We start from the raw sequence: 20,195 nt of genomic DNA, 5'->3' as shown, positions 1-20,195 counted from the left end.
CAGTAATTTGAAAAGATATATGCACCCCTATGTTCACTGAAGCATTATTTATAAAAGTCAAGATATGGAAGCAACTTAAGTGTCCAATGATTGGTAAATGGATAAAGAAGATAATGATACACAGATAGACACACACACACACACACACACACACAATTAACTCAGCCATAAAAAGGAATGAAATCTTGCCATTTGCAACAACATGGATAGAGCATTATGCTAAGTGAAATGAGTCAGAAAAATACAAATATATGATTTCACTTATATGCAGAATCCAAAAACAAAGCAAATAAATATAACAAAACAGAAACAGACTCACAGATACAGAGAACAGGTTGTTGCCAGAGGGGAAGGTAATGGGGGGATGAGTGAAATAGGTGAAGAAGATTAAGATGTACAAACTTCCAGTTACAAAATAAATAAATGTCACAACATACAGCCTGGGGAATATAGTCAATAAGATTGTAATATCTTCGTATGGTGACAGATAGTAACTAGACTTATTGCGGTGATCATTTTGTAACATATAAAGCTATTGAATCACTATGTTGGAACTAACGTAATCAATTATTCTTAATTTTAAAAAGAGAAACTCACTAAATGCAGAGACAAATAGCTAATCATGGAAAGTACTGGTTAGGTGCCTTTGTGGGAGTGGGGCACAGATAGGGCAAAGTGCTGCAGGAACACCTCAGGGGGGACTTGTTTCACCCAAGATCAGGGACTGAGGCTGGGCTTCCTAGAAAAATGTCATATCTTAGCTGAGGCTTCTGTGTATAACAGTTTTGGTATGATGAAGAAATTGAGACAAGAGCACCTGTTTCACCCTTAGTTAATTGAAAAAGGAATCTGTAATTGCTTTGTAGTGAGTAGTCTTTTTATGGCAGCATGTGTGGCTCTCTGTGGATAGAAAAGAAGAATATGATGCTGTCTTTTTCTGGCTCTAGTTTGCTTTGCGTTTTCTTTGTACTTCACTGCTTTTTCTGTTAACCCAAACAGAACCACATTAAAACTATCTCTACCCAGTCCAGTATCTGATCTTGAAGAGATATTTTTATTTTTCAATTTTTAATGTTTTGTTTTGTTTGTCTTTTTGCCTTTTTCTAGGGCCGTTCCCACGGCATATGGATGTTCCCAGGCTAGAGATCTAATGGAGCTGTAGCCGACGGCCTATACTAGAGCCACAGCAATGTCAGATCTGAGTTGTGTCTGCATCCTACACCACAGCTCACAGCAACGCCAGATCCTTAACCCACTGAGTAAGGCCAGGGATGGAACCTGCAACCTCGTGGTTCCTATTCAGATTCGTTAACCACTGAGCCACAACAGGAACTCCTTGGACAGATACTTTTAGAAGTTTAGCGGTGTGTTTTGTGTGTGAGAGGGCATATGTAAGAGTAGTGTGTAATCCCAGCTTTGTTGGAGGGACTTCCTGACCTATGACCCCTTCTGTGAGAACTGGCCATTCACCCAAAGGGCTGGCACCTACAGTCGTGTTTGCCCAGCGTGACCCTCTGAATCTGGCATATCCACAGTTCATTCTTTGTAGGACGTTGACAGCAGAGGTCCATGGCCTATTATGGCTTGTAGATAGGTTTCTTAAAAATCAGGAAATTTAAGTGGAAATCTGGATTTCTACTATCACAGAGCCAAGGTTGAGAAGCAGCAGGAGCTCTGCTTATTGTAAGCCCTTTACTCTCAACTCCTTGTTTCACACCTAGTCAGCTTCACATCTTTAATTACTTGCTTGGCCCCTGTAGGTGTTTGAATTGGTAACCTCTTTGTATAGTTGTGGCTGATTAGACCAGGTGTAGACTGAACTGGACCTTGTTGGGGTTAATCAGATTTTTTTCCTCTGGTCATTTTTAAGTGGTGCACAAGACACTGCTTGGTTTCCACATAACCTGCAGAGAAATACAAATATTTGGTCATGCTAATGCTAAAGCAGAGAATGCACATCCAAAGGTAGAGGCAGTAGGGTTAATGTTCTATAAAGAAGTAAAGAAACAAGACCCTGTCATCCCAGAGAGAGTATAAGTGTGTTAATATTGGATCTGAATGACTCCTCTCTTTCTGGCTCTGGCTATACTTTTGTCCTGTATGATGTGGGATATCTCTAACTTGTCATGAAGACCTCCATTTTACTTGAACTCTTCAAGTGAAGTTTTGGGTTTTGTAATTAAATGAATCCTAATTAAGAGGCTTGTACATGGTGTTTATGATATTTTTACTTGAGTGGAGAAATGGAACTTCAGGTGTCCAGTGATTGCTCATGAATATTTGGATTAGAACAAAATCTTGTAAACATTGAGTATGGTGTTCTAGCTGACCATTAGAAACATCTGGACTCTGCTGAATTAGCAGAACAAAATCTTGTTATCACTGCATAGGGTTTTGACCATTAGAAACCTCTAGGTTTAAGTCTTCTTTGAGAAGTTCTAACTATCATTGAGTTGTTTGAGATTCCACTGTGAAGAACTAATTCTGAATAAGCTAGAAAGTTGCCTGGTTTCTTAATTTTGAGGTTTTTAAAAAGCATTATATGATGTTTATAGTTACGAAACAATATATTTGTAGCATAATAAACTAAACACCCATGAACCCACCAACCAGTTTAAGAACTCTTAAGTTACTCATGTATTCCTTCCCCATATCTCATCCCCTGCATTTCCATTTCAACAGTAGCCATTGTATTGAAGGGATGGATATACTGGATGCATTTCCACTCATCCTTCCTTTGCTTTTTTTTAATCATATAAAATAATTTTGCCACGTGTGTGTGTGCATGTGTGTGTGTGTGTGTGTGTGTGTGTGTGTGTGTGTGTTTGAGATATTTTAGTTTTTGAGCCTAATAAAAATGGTTTTATATCATATGTCAGTGCTTCCTAACTTTTCACATCTAGGCATACACTGAACTTGAAAATACTTTTTAATGCCTTGGGATAAATGTCTGTGTATGTCTATGTCCCACCAAAAGACTGGCCCCTCCAGCTGCTATTCACTCCCAGAACTAAGGGCATTAGTACATGAGGACCTTTGTAAACCTCATCACTGAAGCACATCAGTTGGAAAGCACTGTGGTTTGTAGTCTTTGACATATGCTATTTCAACTTGATTCTTTTGTTTCTAAGATTTATCCTTATAGGTGCATATGATTGTAGGTCATTCCTTTTCATTGCTCCATAATATTCTTCTGTGAACATACAAGCATTTCCATCTTATTCTGTTTAGACCCCTTCTTTGCTTTTTATTTACCCTAGAAACACGCCAGCCTACATGACTTAGAGAAAACTGCCACATTTGATTTCATGTTTTCCTAGGGTTCAAAGAATTGCTTTTAAATTTTGGCTTAAAAAATTGTTTAGTTTTATATCAGATCTTGGGGTCTTGGAGAACAAGGGGTGGAATCAATTTGTAAGATACAACTTCTCTATTTAATTATATTATTAAGACACAATAGCAATATGTGCCAATGAATCTACCTTCAGATCAGTGGACATTTATTTTAGACAAGCAAACTAAGGAGTACTGAGTTAGGAGTATTTCATAATGGCATCACTGTTTTTGGTATTTAATATGTATTGGGATCTGAAATTAATGGTGTGATTATTTAGTTAGGCAATGGCAAATATATTTCACTTCATGTTCCAAGTCCATCGTCGGGGGTAATATTTTCCAGGGATACTATCAGACAAGTGTTTTGAGTCTATGTCAGGGCTCCTTGGTGAAGAATTCAGGGATCATTTGTTGATGTCTGCCCTGATTATGCAAAATGGGAGTGAGGACATACCTGCTACACATTTTCTCTCTCTAATCTAATGTGTCCTTTAGCCTCTTTTTCTATGATTATCTTAAAACTATCTTAATCATCTGATTATTACTTAATTTGTAGCTTACCCCTTTTGGAAAACAAAATTCGTAATTAAATTACAAAGTCAAAGAGCATTGCATCATTGTGCTCTTTTCTGGTCATTTATTATCGTCTCTAACTACCTTAAGCACAGGTTGCTTTTCTCACAGTATCTGAAATACTGTACTCCTTTGGTCAAGTGTATTTTACTATGGTTATTGAGCCCCAAACTGGAAAGTTGGTAAAACACCCTTTAACATTCTCTGAGTCAGGGTTTAATACTCATCTCTACATAGATAGATCTTGTCCACTGTAATGTAAAACAATTAGAGTGATGAAGCTTCCTTAGACTTTCCAGAGTCTATTAAATGTTATTTTTAAAATAACATCTTTTGTTGTCTTTCATTTATGCATATTTGGTCAGGAAATGGTTGTAAAAAGCTTCAAATCCCAATTGAATAATGCATTCTCCAAAGTAGCTGCCAAGTGTAAATACCACTGATATACATTCATGCATATGATAGTATATAAATAACCAGGAAATCATAGCAAAGGTCAATCAATTATGTATAGGTCAGAATGCTTTCCATCTGGATTGAGTAGTTTTAGCAAATGACATCATGTGTCCTTTGGAGTATATTGTGAAATGTGGCTTGAGTCATTATAGATTGGCTTCTTCTCTGGGTTACCAGGATGGCAGTGGTAAGGCTCAATAAGTAAATGTATTGAACTCTGTAGAAGCAAATATGCAAATTAGGGTATAGTGAGAAGGCTTCTTATTCCGGATAGAAACTTGGGCCCTATCTACCAATTTCTAGTTTCTTACCCTTTTTGGTTGATTTTTTTAAAGAAAGAACTTGAAGACAAAAGAGTTGGAAACAAGCCAGATGCTCTTTATATTACTGCGGTGGATATCTTTCCATGAAATTGCCAGCAGGGAATCAATAGTAATAAATCCGGCACCCTTCTATTCTCTTCTAATTTCACCATTGCTCTCCTGGAATGGGGCTACTCGGACCCTGTAAATTTGGCTTATAATTTCTTTCTGATCTGATGGGGAGTGGTCAGACCAGATTGTCAGACGCTAGAGTGCCTGGTGTGATGTGATGTTGTATGAGGTGGGAAGGGATGTTGGCATTTTCCACTTGGCACAATAGGAGCTGAATTTAGCTTTTAGACCAAATGATAAAAGGAGCTGCCAAGTCCAGTCATTTCTGATTAGTCAGGGCTTGAGGAGGTAAATGTTACTTGATAGAATTTAATGTGTGATTTTTCCCCCTTCCTTCAGAATATCTTGGAACTGTTAAAAAGTTGTTTCTTATTTTAAAAAGTAAGATGGCTTAGAATGAAGGAGTCAAAATTGCTGTCATGTTTTATAGGCATGGGTAGTTGGAGTCTTAAGTTTGGTTCTGAGCCCTTGGAAGGAAGAAGATTTGGGTAGCAAAGAATTATTCTTGTTTAAATGGAGCTTATAGTGTAGTGGGAAGATTGGACTTAAAAACAAATTGCCACAATATAAAACAATAGCTACTCTAGTAAGAGATATGTGTAAATCCACATAGTATTGACATTTCTGTCACTTATGCATATTATATTACCCCTTATTTATTTGGGCCCTAAATGGCTGAAATACATGCCTATATTTATTCCCATTATCAAGGTATATGGAGAGTGAACTTTCAGCTTTCAAGATGACTAGGCTGTATTTTTCAATTGAGAGACAATGTGATTGCCCTGGTCTTAGAATGGTAGTTATTTTTCTCTGCACAACCCAAAGCCTTAACTTCATTTCAGTAAAACTCCATAGATTCTTGGGGACTATTCTTTGATTTTATCCATGTGGACAATAAAACAAATGGTTAAAATATGAATAAATAGATTAAGTTGTAGCTTTTTTTCTTGTGATATCTAATAGCTGATTGCAAGATTTTGTCTTCTTTCCCCCCACTATTGATTGGCTGAGATGATAGTCTGTGATTGTGGATTGACCAGCAAATTTAGTTTGGTAGAGACAACACAAAGAGAAGTCCCTATCTGTCCCCTTTTAATCAGGACAAAAAAAAGTGCCAGCAAGCAGACTTCAGTTAATATCTCATTTTATAGAACCACTGCTAGCCTTAAGAGGTGCTGGAGCAGAGGAATTGTGAACAGAGAGTGGGTTAGCCAGTCTGTGTTTGTCAAGCTTTAAATCTTATGCAAATAAAACCATTGTCAGTAAATGTGATAATACTATATCTTATTGTTTTTTCAATATGTCCCCTTTAATAATACCATGACTACTTCTTCATGTTATATAATTTTATACCACATAACTTTTCAATATCTGCATAGTATTCCACTTTTAACCATACTGTAGTTAATTTGAACAGTCTTCTTTTGTTTCAAATTTAGGATTTTTAAGATTTAGTTTTATAAAAGAAAAATGGGGTGATGAACATGGTTGTAGCAATATCTTTTTCAGAAAACTTTTTGACCTTTTTTCTTTCATTTTGAGTCTCTTTTTTCCCCCAAATCCTCAAGTAACAATTGATTCTCCCCCTCCTTTTTTTTAAAATCTGTAAGTAACAATGATATAAATCAATAACCAGATATTTATGGGGGCTTTTTTTCTGTCTTTTTAGGGCCACACCATGGCAAATGGAAGTTCTCAGGCTCAGGGTTGAATCAGAGCTGCAGCTGCCAGCCTACACCACAGCCACACCAGATCCAAGAGCCATCTGTGACCTACACCGAAGCTCGTGGCAATGCTAGTTCTTTAACCCACTGAGGGAGGCCAGGGATCAAACCTGCATCCTCATGGATACTAGTTGGGTTCTTAACCCCCTGAGCCACAATGGGAACTCCTATGTAACCTTTTTAAGCAAAGCCTGGGGAGAGGAATTCTTCAATAAATCAGATAAACTAGATTATAACTACAAGATGCAAAATATCCTAATGGTTTTAGGAAATCAGAGAGGCAGTTGGTAAATTCAGAGATGGGACAGGGAGGGAGGGAAGTGATCTATGTTCTAAAGTAATCAATTTAATTTATTCAGTTAAAATGGCTTAATGACATTTGTAACTCTGGTTAGGTTGGATCTGGCAGTTTGTAGATGTTAATTTTCAAAATCCCTCCAGCCTGAAAATATATTTTCATCTGGTATTGTGTTCCTTTTTGTACAAAGATTGTCAAATGGGAGTGTGAAGGTAGTTTATCTAACTGCTCATTTGTCAGAATGTATAGTAGGCATGTTGAGGTTGAAAGCCTGGCATCCACACCAGATAGAAGCAGAAGCTACAGGGAAGTTTGCTTTCAAGAGAGTAATAGGGGAAATGCTGACACTAAACCCTATCCTGCCATTGTTGCTATGGTCTTTGAGGGGAATTGATAGTGCCTTCCCTTGTTTGAGAACTAACAGTGGATTAGCAAAGCTGAGCATAGAGGAGAGAGTTCTGGTACTTGCTCAGTACATTACCTTTTATAACAGTGTTTTAAATGTCAACACTTTTTATAATGTATATGAGGAATTCTAACTGAGAAGCTGGCCCATATGCTTAGACTATACCCAACTATATGTTTCTTCTTTTGATGTTGCAAAATAAGGTCAATTTTTTATGTGAATATTTCATGGCCCACTTTCTGTTTTGTGCCAGACAAACTGAGGGCAATGGAAACTGATGGGTGGTGAGGATAAAAGAGCAGTGCTGACCTTTTGGTAAATCATTCATCACACTGCTTCATCTGTAAGTGGTTTTCCAGTTGTAGCTCATATTTGCTAATCACTACATTGACTCCTTTCTACAGGGGCTGACTGTCTTATTGTGGATTACCTTTTTTCTTTCCTTTTTTTAAAATTTTGGTTATTGTTAATTATAACGACTTTATTACCTATTAGTTCCTCCACCAAAGGGGGCTTGTGCACAGAGAGAGGCAATGGGAATTAATAATTTAGTTTCTGCCGCTCTTCACTGTGACTTGCAAGGTCTCTTATCAGTAGCTGAGATGGACTTTAAGCATTCCATTCTCCTACTTCTATTCTACTTTGAATCTTATTTTTCCCAATAACATTAAGTCACAAGATGACAATCTTCGGCAGTGGCTAAAGAATAGAATAGTTCACTGGGGTGGTCTAGCACCAGGGTACTTTTTGGTTTCCATGTCAATAAAAATCCCATCAAGGGAAAACAAAGGAGAAAGCAAGAATAGCTTCTTAGTTTAACTCTGGCTCAAATACTACAAACTATGGAATTCATTACAAGAGGAACTTAAATTTGAATACTGGACCCAAAGTGGATCCAGGCTGATAGAATACATCTTGCTGACATTGTGGCTAACTATTGGCTCATCCTTTTTTTTTTTTGATCTTTTCTCTTGACTCTGGCCAATCCCTAGAGTTCAGGAGCATGGTCGATATAAAAGACCCTCAGCCTGCAAGATATGGAGGCAAGAGTAGACATGCACTGGCATCTGGTCTAGGTGAGGACACTTAAGGGAAGGATTCTGCCATAGGACTAAGAGAAATTAACTTTTCTCACCAGAGAATCTGACCAGTTATAATGCTGTGCTCATTAGCCCTACAGAAGTTGTTTCTTAATTATGTATTTTATGGTTTATTAAACTAGGGACTGTGTCCCCTCTCTGGGGACAGAGAATATTTTGATATTTTGATTGCAATTAAATGGAAATTGAGAACACTGACAGACATAAACTAATCAGAAGTGTTTAACTGTTCTTTTATTCCCAATCCAATGCAGCATCCAGCAATATCCAGCTATTACCCGCAGTCTGCCCATCTCCTGGGAAACCCAAAATTCTTCCATTGGGTGAGTGGTTCTGGGCCCCCTACTGGCATTACTCATTTGGTTGATGAGGACATACTGACAGAGTTCTTGCTGTTAAGTTTGCAGCTGAGCCTCTAAGGGCATGGCCGTAAAGCCATTCTGGAAGTGTCTGCATGTGTGTGGTAGAGTGGACATGGGGTTACATGACCTTTTTTTTTTTTTTTTTTTTTTTTTTTTTTTTTTTTTTTTTGTCTGTCTTTTCTAGGGCTGCTCCCACGGCATATGGAGGTTCCCAGGCTGGGGTCTAATCAGAGCTGTAGCCACAGGCCTACACCAGAGCTATAGCAATGCAGGATCCAAGCCACATCTGTGACCTACACCACAGCTCACGGCAACACCGGATCCCTAACCCACTGAACAAGGCCAGGGATTGAACCTGCAACCTCATGGTTCCTAGTTGGATTCGTTAACCACTGAGCCACAACGGGAACTCCATACCTTTTTTATTATTATTATTATTTTGTGAAGGTAAAAATCATAGGCCTATGGTTACAGCCAGTCAGAATACGTTTACCTCATTTTGAATAACAAAGAACACATTTCTTTATATTCTTTTCCAGAAACACAAAAAAGCAAGAAATGGTTTCCAAACAACAGCATCTTTTAACAGCGAATGTTCAGAAATAATGCTTTTTTTCCTTTCTTTGTTAGAGATAGAAAGCCAGTCTTTGAGGAAGGGGCGCTGAGGTCCCAGAAAAACAGGCTAGTGTCACAGTCTTTTAATACCACGTGCTTCTCATGAGAAGGAATACTTATAACAATACGGTACAGAAGGTGGTCTAAAACAAGCCTGAAATGAACTAAAATTAAGTTTTGGGATCTTGCTTACTGAAAATGCTGATGCTTTTAAGCATTACTTCTCTCACCTTTGTTCTCCAGAACCACCAACTTACCTAGACTTACACCCACCTTTGCCCCTTTCCCTCAAGATTGGGCTATAAAGAAGAACTTCTTTCTTTAAATTCATTTCTAAATGCTCTTCCCGTGCATGTAATATGGTAACCACCAATCACATGTCTCTATTTATGTCCAAATTAATTAATTAATTAATTTCTTTATTTATTTTGCTTTTTAGGGCCACACCCATGGCATGTGAAATTCCCTGGCTAGGGGTTGAATTGGAGCTACAGCTGCCAGCCTTCACCACAGCCACAGCAACGTGGGATACGAGCCATGTCTGCAACCTACACCACAGCTCACAGCAATGCTGGATCCTTAATCCACTGAATGAGTGGGGATGGAACTCATGTCCTCATGGTTACCAGTCAGATTCATTTCCATTGAGCCACAGTGGGAACTCCCCAAATTAATTTAAATTAAACAAAGTGAAAAATTCAGTTCTTCAGTCATGCTGGCCTCAAGTCAAGCCACACAAGGCCCTGATAGGCGCATATGGCTATCCACTATCTTATTGGATACTGTAGTTACACAACATCGCCATCATCACAGGAAGTTCTGTTGGACAGTGCTGCTCTGATATTCGGCTTCTCTATCACACTCTCAGCTGATGGGTATTTTTTCTCAGTATCTGGAGTGGAGTTAGTGTCCTCTTTCATCATTGTCACTTCTAGATAGCTTCATTTCTCTATACAGAAGCACTTTTAAAGCATGTAATATGAACTTATTCTTCTGCCTGCTCCTCTGTATTTATTGAAGATTTTACTCCTTAGCTCGCTGTCTTTGTGCCCATCACTCTCCTGCCATCACTCTAGGTAAGAATATCCACATAGAATATTCATATCTGACCTCTCAGTTCTTTGAAATTCTCACTGCAAATGTCTCTTTCCTTCATGATCATACCCTAGGCTAGTGTCTCTCACCCTAGGAAGTACTACTCTCCTAAGGAGCATTTATAAATGTAAGGAGTGCTACCACCCTTTGGAGGTCAGGTGCTAAGGATGCTAAGTATTATTCAGCACATGAGACAGTCTCTATGCAATGAAGAATTATTTCACCCTGGTTGTCATAGTGCCCTTGTTAGGAAACACTGTGCTAACCTTCAAAAAACAATGTACACACCTTAATTAGAGAGACTTAATTGTTCAAAAATGCTAATCATAATCTGAGCCTTCAGTGAGTTGTCATCTTTTTGCTGGTGGAGGGTTTTGCTTCCATTTCAATGGGTGCTGACTGATTGGGGGGTGGGTTGCTAAAGTTAGGGTGGCTGTGGCAATTTCTTAAAATAAGGCAACAGTGAAGTTTGCTGCATTAATTGCCTCTTCCTTTCACAAACACTTTCTCTGTAGCATGCAATGCTATTTGATAGCATTTTACCTACAGTAGAACTTATTTCAAGATTGGAGTCAGTCCTCTCAAACCTTGATGCTGCTTTATCACCTAAGCTGTTGTAATACTCAAAATCCTTTGTTGTCATTTCAACGATCTTTACAGCGTCATCACTGGGAGTAGGTTCCATTTCAAGAAACCACTTTCTTTGCTCATCCATAAGAAGCAACTCCTCATCTGCTAAAGTTCGATCATGCAGCAATTCTGTTTAGGCTCCACTTCTAATTCTAGTTCTCTTGCTATTTCTGCCATATCTACAGTTACTTGCTCCACTGAAAGTCTTGAACCTCTTAAAGTCATTCAGGAGGGTTGGACTTGATTTCTTCCAAACTCTCCTTAATGGTGATATTTTGACCTCTTCCCACAAATCACAAATCTCCTTATTGGCATCTAGAATTGTGAATCCTTTTCAATTTACCCTGCCCAGATCCATCAGAGGGATCCATTATCTATGCCAGCTACAGCTTCATGTAATGTATTTCTTAAATAATAAGCCCATGGATCAAAATGACTCCTCGATCCATGGGCTACAGAACGGAATTTATGCTAGCAGGTATGAAACTAACATTTATCTTCTGTATGTCTCCATCAGAGCTCTGGGTGACTAGATGTATTGCTAATAAGCAGTAATATTTTGAAAGGAATCTTTTTTTCTTTTTTGGTAGCAACTGCAGCATGTGGAAGTTCTTGGGCCAGGGATCAAACCCTGGCCGTAGCAGTGACACTTGCCACAGTAGTGACAAAGCCATTTCCTTAACCATTAGGCCACCAGGGAACTCTGAAATTTTTTTTTTTTTTTTTTTTTAGTAGTAGGTCTCCACAGTGGGCTTAAAATATTCAGTATGTGCTATCACCCAGCCTTTGTTCCCTTTATAGAGCACAGGCAGTGTAGATTTAGTATAATTCTTAAAGGCCTCGGGACTTCTGGAATGGTATGTGAGCATTGGCTTCAATTTAAAGTCAGCAATTTCATTAGGCCCTAACAAGAAATTCAGCCTTTCTTTTGAAGCTTTGAAGCCAGGCATTGACTTTTTCTCTCCACTATGAAAGTCCTAGATGACATCGTCTTTCAATATAAAGATGTTGAAAATCTTTTGTTTCATATAGCCACCTTCATGATTTATTCTAACAAGATCTTCTGTATAATTTGCTGCTGCTTCTATATCAACATGTGTTGTTTCACCTTGCACTTTTATGTTGTGGAGCCTGCTTCTTTTTTTTTTCTGTTTTTTTTTTTTTTAATTTTTTATTACTCAAATGAATTTATCACATCTGTAGTTGTATAATGATCATAACAATCTGATTTCACAGGATTTCCATCCCACAGCCCAGGCACATCTCCCCACCCCCCAAACTGTCTCCTCCAGAGACCATAAGTTTTTCAATGTCTGTGACTCAGCATCTGTTCTGCAAAGTTCAGTCTGTCCTTTTTTCAGATTCCACATGTCAGTGAAAGCATTGGATATTGGTGTCTCATTGTATAGCTGACTTCACTTAGCATGATAGTTTCTAGGTCCATCCATGTTGCAAAAAATGCTGGTATTTCGTTCTTTTTAATGGCTGAGTAATATTCCATTGTGTATATGTACCACATCTTCTTGATCCACTCCTCTGTCAATGGACATTTATGTTGTTTCCATGTCTTGGCTAGTGTAAATAGTGCTGCAATGAACATTGGAGTACATGTGTCTTTGCGAGTCATGGTTTTCTCTGGATAGATGCCCAGGAGTGGGATTGCTGGATCAAATTGTAGTTCTATGTTTAGTTTTCTGAGGAATCTCCATACTGCTTTCCACAGTGGTTGCACCAATTTACAATCCCACCAACAGTGTACTAGGGTTCCTTTTTCTCCACACCCTCTCCAGCACTTCTTGTTTGTAGACTTTTGGATGATGGCCATTCTGGCTGGTATAAGGTGGTACCTCAGAGTGGTTTTGATTTGCATCTCTCTAATAATGAGTGATGTTGAACATCTTTTCATGTGTTTCTCAGCCATATGTATGTCTGAGCCTGCTTCTTTCCTTAAACTTCATGAACCAACCTCTGCTAGCTTCAAACTTTTCTTTTGTAGCTTCCTCACCTCTCTCAACCTTCAGAGAACTGAGAATTAGAGACTTGCTCTGGATTAGGCTTTGGCTTAAGGGAGTGTTGTGGCTGGTTTGATCTTCTATCCAGACTACTAAAACTTTCTCTTTACCAGCACTAAGGCTATTTTGCTTTCTTAGCATTCATATGTTCACTGAAGTAGTACTTCTAATATCTTTCAAGAAGTTTTCCTTTGAATTCACAACTTGTCTAACCATTTGGCACAAGAAGCCTAGCTTTTAGCCTGGCTTAGGTTTTGTTCTTCCCCTTATAGTGGAACAGACTTCCTCACTAAGCCTAATCATTTCTAGCTTTTGCTTAAGTGAGAGATGTGCAACTCTTCCTTTCATTTGAACACTTAGAGGCCACTGTGGGGTTATTAACTGGCCTAATTTCAATATTGCTGTGTCTCAGGGAATAAGGAGGACTGAGGAGAGGGGGAGACACTGGGGAATTGCTGGTCAATGGAGCAGTCAGAACACACAGCATTTGTCAATTAAGTGCTATTTATGTGGGTGCAGGTTGTGGTGCCACAAAACAATTGCAATAGTAATATCAGGATCACTGATCACAGTGCTAATAATGAAAATATTGGAAATTTTATGAAAATTACCAAAATGTGACATGATGTAAGTAAGAGCTGTTGGAAAAATGGCACTGATAAACTTGCTTGATACAGGATTGCCACAGACCTTCAATTTATAAAAAGCACAAGGTCTTCAATGCACATAAAGCAAAGTGCTCTAAAATGAGGTCTGCCTGTAGTCATTCTCCCTCTCACATCCTCGCTTCCCTCCTTATGCAGCTTAGGTACTATGGTCAGTCCCTCCTTTGCTTGTTTATCTTTGTCAAGTTTACTTGGCACATCTCTGACCCTCTCATAGCTCTCTGCCCGCTTTGGACCTGAGTTCAGATGGACAGGAACACAAAACTTCACTGAATGGCACTACTTTGAGTTTGTGTCCACTAATTTCAAGTATATCCTCTGCTCTGTTTGGCAGTCCATCATCATTTATCTAATACTTCAACTCTCTGAGACAATTTTATTAATTGGCCTAATTTCGATATTGGCCACCTTCACCTCTACCTCAAACCTCCAGCTCCTATCCCCAGTTCTCCCTCTCAGCTGATGTCCTCACTTCATATTTTGTTGGGGAAGTAGAAATCATGAGAGGAAATGCCTCATCTCCCCCATTAAATCTACACTGGCCTTGTTTCTATACCCACTGCTCTGGTCTCCCTTTCAGGTACCCTACACGAACTGTAGAGAACTCTGCTGTAGCTCCCCATCATCTTCAGAATAAATTCCATCTATTTGCTGTAATCTCAAGGCCCTTCAAGATTGGGCTCATGCTTTTCTTTCTCACCATGTCTCCTATCACTCTCTTATTTTGTCCCTGTGGTCTGATCGGTCTGATCACACTAGTTTTCTTGCTGTTCTTCATGTATGTCAAGCTTGTTCCCACCTTAGCATCTTTGTATTTGCTGTTACTTCTGTCTGGAAGTCTTTTCCCCCAGGCACGGCTATGCCTTGCCTCCTCTTCACACTCAAATGTCACCTCCTTAAAGAATCCTTCCTTGACCTCTCTACCTACAATAGTTGTCCTCCCTCCTGTCATTCTCTAACTCCTTACCATGGTTAATTTTTCTTCATAGGACTTATCACTGCCTGACATTATTTTACAAATTCATGCTGATTTATTCATTGTCTGTATATAACTTTTACGAAGGTAGGGATTTTACCTGCTTGTTTTGCATCTGTATCTTCAGGGCCTTGAACAGTATTTAGCACTCAATATTTATTGATTAAGCATTTAATGCATTTTTGATAAATGAATATTGAATGAAGTATAGTGACTACTTGGCCATGGCTCTTTTTATTTGCCATGGCTTTACTATTCTGAGGCACATGATGACTCAATTCTCTTACCACTTTTCTCTATTTGAAGATGGAGAAACCTTTTATAGAGTTTCCCATAATACCATTTGGCTCTCATTTGATACAAACACATCATTGACATATTAATTCTGCCTTTGTTCTTTTCTCATTAGCCCATAACAATTAAAATAGACCATTACTCTGCTGCACTATGAGTTTTTATGATGTCATATTAAAGTCTCCATTAATTAAGTAACTTAATAAATTAAAGCTTTAGTCAATGACAGTATCTTTCAATTGCACATCATCTCCACTAAAGAGCACAATGGCAGACATGGGACAATTTTAGCATTAGGACATGCCAATCTAACAGTCAGATGTGCTTACTGACACAATGAAAGTTAGAAGCTGTCACTTTTGGTGATTGTTTGGTGGCAGTGACACTGAGAACAGAACAGTCAATGGGGGGAATATAGACAAATTCAGGCACTGCTATTGGAAAGCACAACTCAATTATCAGGTTGTCATTTAGATTTTTTGAATGTTAATTTGATAAAACCACACATTAAAAAAATGTTTGGAGCTATGGGACTATGTCTTTGAATTTCAGTTTGAGAGAGACTGACCTGCAGGGTAATAATTAAATTCCTTCATTAATAATGTAAGATCTTCATTTAACGAGGTAAATTGGAGTGGAATGTAGTAAGATGAAGGCAAAGAAAGAAAGGATACTAATGCTGTTGTCTGAGTAAGAGATGCTGAGAGAGTAAGATAGGAAAGAAGATAAGTAGGAAAGGGGAAGACAAGGTGGAAGCTACCTACATCATATAGAAATAAAAAAAAATAAGGAGGGTGAGGGAAGTAAGGCAGTGTGAGAGCTAGATGACAAACTGATTCTTTTATACTCATGTTATAGGTAAAGAAATAGAGTAGCAGACTGACCACCTTAATTTGGAAATTTTTGTGTCTTACTTGTGTAAGGATCAATTACCTCATAACTTTGAGAGAATATAGTTTGCTAATGTGTCTAAGTGACTCATGGAGAATAGCTAAACTAGGACCCTAAGCTAGATACAGTCAGGCCTTCCATGCTGTGTAGCATTCGGTGCATGTGGATAATCTCAGACTTTTGGGAAATTATAGATCAATCTCATGGTTGAAATGCAAGCAAATATACCAGGAATCACAACAAATACAAGGATGATTCACTCTGTGTGTCAATAGACAAAGATTTTTAAGTTGTATAAGGAAGAAAGAAACAGTAATAGTCTCCTTACAAACTGTCTATAAGGGACACCCCTATTAAGAATGGGAATATTGAAAGAAAGTAGATGGAAATCGACATAAAATACCATGCAAGTACCTTTCAAAAGAAGTCTGGCAACACTATATTAATATCAGACAAAATGTACTTTAAAAATATTGTTACACATAAAGAAATTTATTATTTAATGATAAAAGAACAGTTCACTAGGAAGATGTATTAATCCTGAACCTACATTAACTGGTATCATCATTTCAAAAGCATATAAAGTAAAAATTGACAATATTACCATGAGGTAATGAGAACATAGGTAATCTTAACTGGAAATTTTAAATGTTTTTCTCTCAGACACTGAAAAATCAAGTAAATTTTTAAGAATTATAAAGGATAAAGAAAGATTTAAATAACATAGCTGATTATCTTGATCAAATAGACATGCACAGAACTCTGAACTCTGCTACCAGAAAATATAAACACATAGAAAACCTTACCACTGATGAACAAAAATTACATTGTCTACATTCTTATTTCAGAGGAAAAAAATCAGGAGGCCAAAACAGCTAGAAATCAAAAACTCTATCCATTTGGAAATTGAAGATTATACTTGTAAATCTTGAGTCAGTGAATAATAATGATAGAAATTAATAGATACATTATTTTAAATCTTGTCAGATACAGTTAAAGTGGTACATAAAGGAAAACTTCTGGGTACAAATGTATATATTAGAAATGAAAGAGGGGAGTTCCCTGATATCTTGGCAGGTTAAGGATCCAGAATTGTCACTGCTGTGGCTCAGGTTACTGCTGTGGCATGGATTTGATCCCTGGTCCAGGAACTTCCATATGCTGTGGGCATAGCCACCCCCTGAAAACAAACAAATAAAGAAGGACTGATTATTAGTGAGTAAACCTGCAAACAAAAAAATTGTAAATATAATAGCATAGTAAACAAAAATAAAGCAAAAGGAAAAGATAATACAAAACATTAAAAAAACAAATGAAATAGAATACAACAAATAGAGAAGAAAAATGAAGCAAAATATGATTCCTTGAAAGACTAAATACACATCTGACAAACTTAACTACAGAGGGAGAAAGAGACACAGAGCGAGAGCAAGCAGAAATGAAAAGAGGGACCTAATGTACATACAGGAGAGAGTAAAAGTCAAAACAAGGTACTATGAGTAATTTTATGGTGATATATTTGAAACATACATTTTAATAAGTAGGAGTGCCAATATGTTTATGATAGACACATTCTAAGCTCATGTCACAACAGGAGAGTAAGAAACGTGATTTCTAATTGAGTCAAGTTTGAGCCTGGCTTTCTGGAATGGAAAATCATTCATTCCTATAAAACATATTTATAGACATCTCTGGTGTACTGGGGATTGTGCCGATGCTAGTTTATATTTTCCTGAGGGAGACAGACATTAAACCATTCGTTAAAACAGATATTTGCAGTTGAGGTAAGTGCAGTGTAGGAGAGGTCAGAGCATTTAACAGGGAACCTAATCTTATTAGGGAAAAGAACAGATTAGCAAGGTTTTCCTGAAGAAGTGACATTTAGTCTGTGACCTAAGTGATGGGTAGGAGTTACGCAAGCTAGGAGGGGGCACGGGGTCCAAAGACAAAGATGGCAGAGTGGATGGTAGAAAGAAGTGGGACTCGGTTTCAGCCATTGCCTTTGGAATGGCAAGGATTTATAAAACCAAATACATTAAATTCTCACATCTCTGTAAAGCACAAATATTTTCTCTTGTTATTACCTTTATGTAGATGCTTAAGAATATAATCTGTAAAGAAAGTAAAGATATGGACAGGACGGAAATAAACCACTTTCCTTGAGAGTAGTGTTTGCTTCTAGAGAAAGAAGAGCAGAGGAGTCTTCTGCATCCATCCATTGTTAATGGCGATTCCCTTTCTGAAAGGAAGGATGAAGTTGGCCACAGTTATGAGTGTGCTAATTTCTTTAAGTGTTGCTCTTACCTGGAATTGAGACCTCGCTTATAAAACATCAAGCAGAAAACAATGGAAGAGAAACTTAGAGATGTTCTTTTGAAGGGAACAGTGGTTTAGACAGTACTATTCAAAATGTGAGAAAGAGGTCAGACATTGAGAGTAAGGATTTCAGACTGCCTGTCCAACTCAGTAGTCATGAACTTTATATGGCTATTAAATACTTGAAATGTGACCAGTCTGAATTAAGACATACCATAAGTGTAAAATACACACTGGATTTCTAAGACAGTATAAAAAAAGAATGTAAAGTATCTCAGTAATATTTTTTATTGAAGCGTAGTTGATTTACATTATATTAACTTGAAGTGTATAGCATAGTGATCCAATATTTTATAGATTAGACTTCATTTAAAGTTATTGTAAAATATTGGCTATATTCCCTGTGCCGGACAATAGCTTATTTATTTTAGACATAGTAGCTTGTACCACTGAATTCCCTAGCCTATATTAATTACCCTTACCTGCTTGTTAACCACTAGTTTGTTCTATCTGTAAGTCTCTTTCTGTTGTGTTATATTCTTTTGGTTGTTTTATTTTTAGATTTCATATATAAGTGGTAACATATCAATATGTCATCAATAATATTTTATATTGAATTATATGTTGAAATGATAACATTATGGATATATTGTGTTACATTATAATGTTATTAAAGTTAATCCCACCTACTTGTTTATATATTTTTAAACGTGGCTATTAGAAAGTTTAAAGTTACACATGTAGCTGACATTTTGTTTCTGTTGGACAGTATAGGTTTAGAAATTTTTTATAGCAATTTGTCATTGCCACAGTGTCCAAGCGTATTTTTAATTGTATTTTACCAATGTCTCATTAGCTCACAACATATTGGAGAGGAAAAATATAGTCAACTAGTATTTCTTTACAGATAATTAGGAAACCACTGCTTAAAACCATTCATACCTTCCAAAGCGTTACACTGCTGTGCCTACCATACGAAAATACATACATTGCCAATTTCTCAAAGCTCTGTGAATTAGTCCAAGGAAGCAACTGTTAAATTGATGTGGCCTTCTGAATATGAAAGAAGTAATTGATAAAGATGTTATTATATAATCGTCACATTTGCTTGTATTTATTATCAACTACATAACTTGTATATTGGAGTTGGAGAAAATATAATAAAAACCGTGCTAAAGAATATGTTTTTGAAAAGTCCATTTGAAGGATGAGTTTGGCATCAAGTAATGCTTTTTTTTTTTTGAGAATTAAAAAACAGGGAGTGGGGAAGCTCATATCTCAAATTAGTTACATTTGCAGCATTGATAATATACTTCAGTAATTGTCCTCCTTAGATTTTTGTTCTATAAAATTGACTTATTTTTCGTCAGAATGGGCTAGTTAGCATCAGACTTAGAGTTTGGCACATGCGAGCTTGTGATTTACAGGGTAATTTTTCTCATCAAAACCTGGGCAGAACCATTTATTTTAAAACCAATATTTATTTTACAATGGGAAGATGGAGCAGATTAAAGGAGCATAAAACCATGATAAATCACCCAATCTTTATCCCATAGAAAATCTTTTAAATGGCTCTTAAAGTAATGGCAGTAAAACCGTCTCATAGAGTTTGTATTTGGATGGTTTTCTAGCATACGGTATAGGCATGTAGATTAAAATCTAATTAAAAAGGAATTTGTAAAAATTCAGACGTGGTTTTCGTGATTCTTTTTCGATGAAAAGTTAAGTGTGTTTTTTCCTTAGCCAAGTTTCTGAGTCTTGCTCATGAGGGAATCCAGCCTAAAACTTATTCCTGTTTCAAATCAAAGGACCAAGAAATGAAATCTCTTTTAGTCATTTAATTTTTTTCATTAAAAAAATTTTTTTTGTCTTTTTAGGGCTGCACCCACGACATATGGAGGTTCCCAGGCTAGGAGTCGAATCAGAACTATATTCACTGGCCTACGCCACAGCAACACCAGATCTGAGCCATGTCTGCAACCTATACCACAGCTCACAGCAACGCTGGA

At 37.4% G+C, this 20,195-nt stretch overlaps 1 protein-coding gene across 24 annotated transcripts in view; it reads left to right on the top strand.

The window, feature by feature from the left end:
* FHIT (fragile histidine triad diadenosine triphosphatase) overlaps positions 1-20,195 on the top strand; it is a 1,441,601-nt gene that overhangs the window by 269,952 nt on the left and 1,151,454 nt on the right. For 19 of the 24 annotated variants that reach the window (XR_014823438.1, XM_084988813.1, XM_084988796.1 and 16 more), the window contains one exon: positions 8,585-8,653. The exons of the other annotated variants lie outside the window; for them this stretch is intronic. The gene's annotated coding sequence lies outside the window, so the exon portion shown is untranslated. The remainder of the gene's footprint in view (positions 1-8,584; positions 8,654-20,195) is intronic. 24 annotated transcript variants of the gene reach the window in all.

Source organism: Sus scrofa, chromosome 13, assembly GCF_054392235.1.
Source record: "Sus scrofa isolate SSC_HxYL_T2T_F1_AM1 chromosome 13, Sscrofa_HxYL_maternal_Yorkshire_Landrace_v2.0, whole genome shotgun sequence".
NCBI classification, from domain to species: Eukaryota; Metazoa; Chordata; class Mammalia; order Artiodactyla; family Suidae; genus Sus; species Sus scrofa.
The sequence above is the reverse complement of the archived record's forward strand: the minus strand, read 5'-3'. Positions and strand labels throughout refer to the sequence as shown.